The sequence below is a fragment of the Chinchilla lanigera genome, unplaced genomic scaffold, assembly GCF_000276665.1.
Source record: "Chinchilla lanigera isolate Chin_1 unplaced genomic scaffold, ChiLan1.0 scaffold00104, whole genome shotgun sequence".
Lineage (NCBI taxonomy): Eukaryota > Metazoa > Chordata > Mammalia > Rodentia > Chinchillidae > Chinchilla > Chinchilla lanigera.
In genome coordinates, this window is record NW_004955505.1 from 4,587,877 (window position 1) to 4,589,142 (window position 1,266).

The window sequence follows — 1,266 nt, forward strand, 5'->3', positions numbered from 1 at the left end:
GGGAAGAGGGGGGAGAAGGGGGGAGAAGGGGGAGACGAGGGGAGTGTTCTAGTTTTCCTGGTGGTCAGACTTGCCCCTCAGTGGCTCCAGAGATGTGCTGCTAAGTCCAGGCTCACCAGGCAGTTGGTGGAGTGTACCCGGTTCTTCCAGGTCTCAGACTCAAACCATGATAGAGGCGGATTGCAGACCACCCGATCCAGTGTCCCCAGGCAGCTCAGGGCACGTGAAGGGTGGGCCCAGTCATGATCCACAGTACTAGCAGTTTGTGGGCCTTCTGGGCCTGTGTCTCCAGGCAGCTCAGGGTGCGCGGAGGGCCCAGACGCAGACTGCTATGGCGGCAGGATCACGGGCCACTGCTGCACTCCACCTTGTGTCATTATTGTCTTACTTATGTCTTTATGTCAGCACATCCATATAGCTCTATCATTATTGTTTTACATGGTTATCTTTGTCAGTTAAAAGGAGAAATAAGGAAAGCAGACACACTGTCCCTCATGTTTTGTATGCACTGTAGGCAGAGTAATGGCCCTCCAGAGACAGTCATGTCCTGATCTTGGAAACTGGGGACTGTGAGAGGTTATGCACAAGGGGAAATTAGGATTCCAGCTGATCAGCTGGCTTTAAGACAGAGGAAGGGGCTGGGGATTTAGCTCAGCGGCAAAAGCACCTGCCTGGCAAGCGCAAGGTCGTGAGTTCGGTTCCCGGTACCTGAGAAAAAACCAAAAAAAAAAAAAAAAAAAAGACAGAGGAGACTTTCCTAAATTAGCCGGGTAGATACCATGTGTCCTAGACTTGGAAGAATGAGGCAGAAGCGGTGGCTGAGGAGTGGGCAGAGGAAGGCTGCACCCCACTTCTGGTGCTGCCGATGGGAGGAGGGGGCATGAGTCAAGGAAGGCAGGCACCAAGGAGTGGGACAAGAGTTGAGTCCATGTCCCCAGAACTTCCAGAAGAGAACGCAGACCTGCTGCATCCTGATGGCGATGGTGACTGTTTTTAATTGACACATAACAATAGTATATTCTCATGGGATACAATGTGATGACTTGATACAGGCTACAGTGTGTAATGATCAAATCAGGGCAACTAGCATATCCATCACTTCTAACATTTATCAATGCTTTGTGTTGGAGACAGTAAAAATTCTTTCTTCTAGCTATTTTAAAAATAATTTCAAAATAAATTATTGTTAACTATAGTCCCGCTACTGTCCTATTGAACTCCAGCACGTATTTCCTTCACCTAACTGCATTTTTGTGCCCAATAACC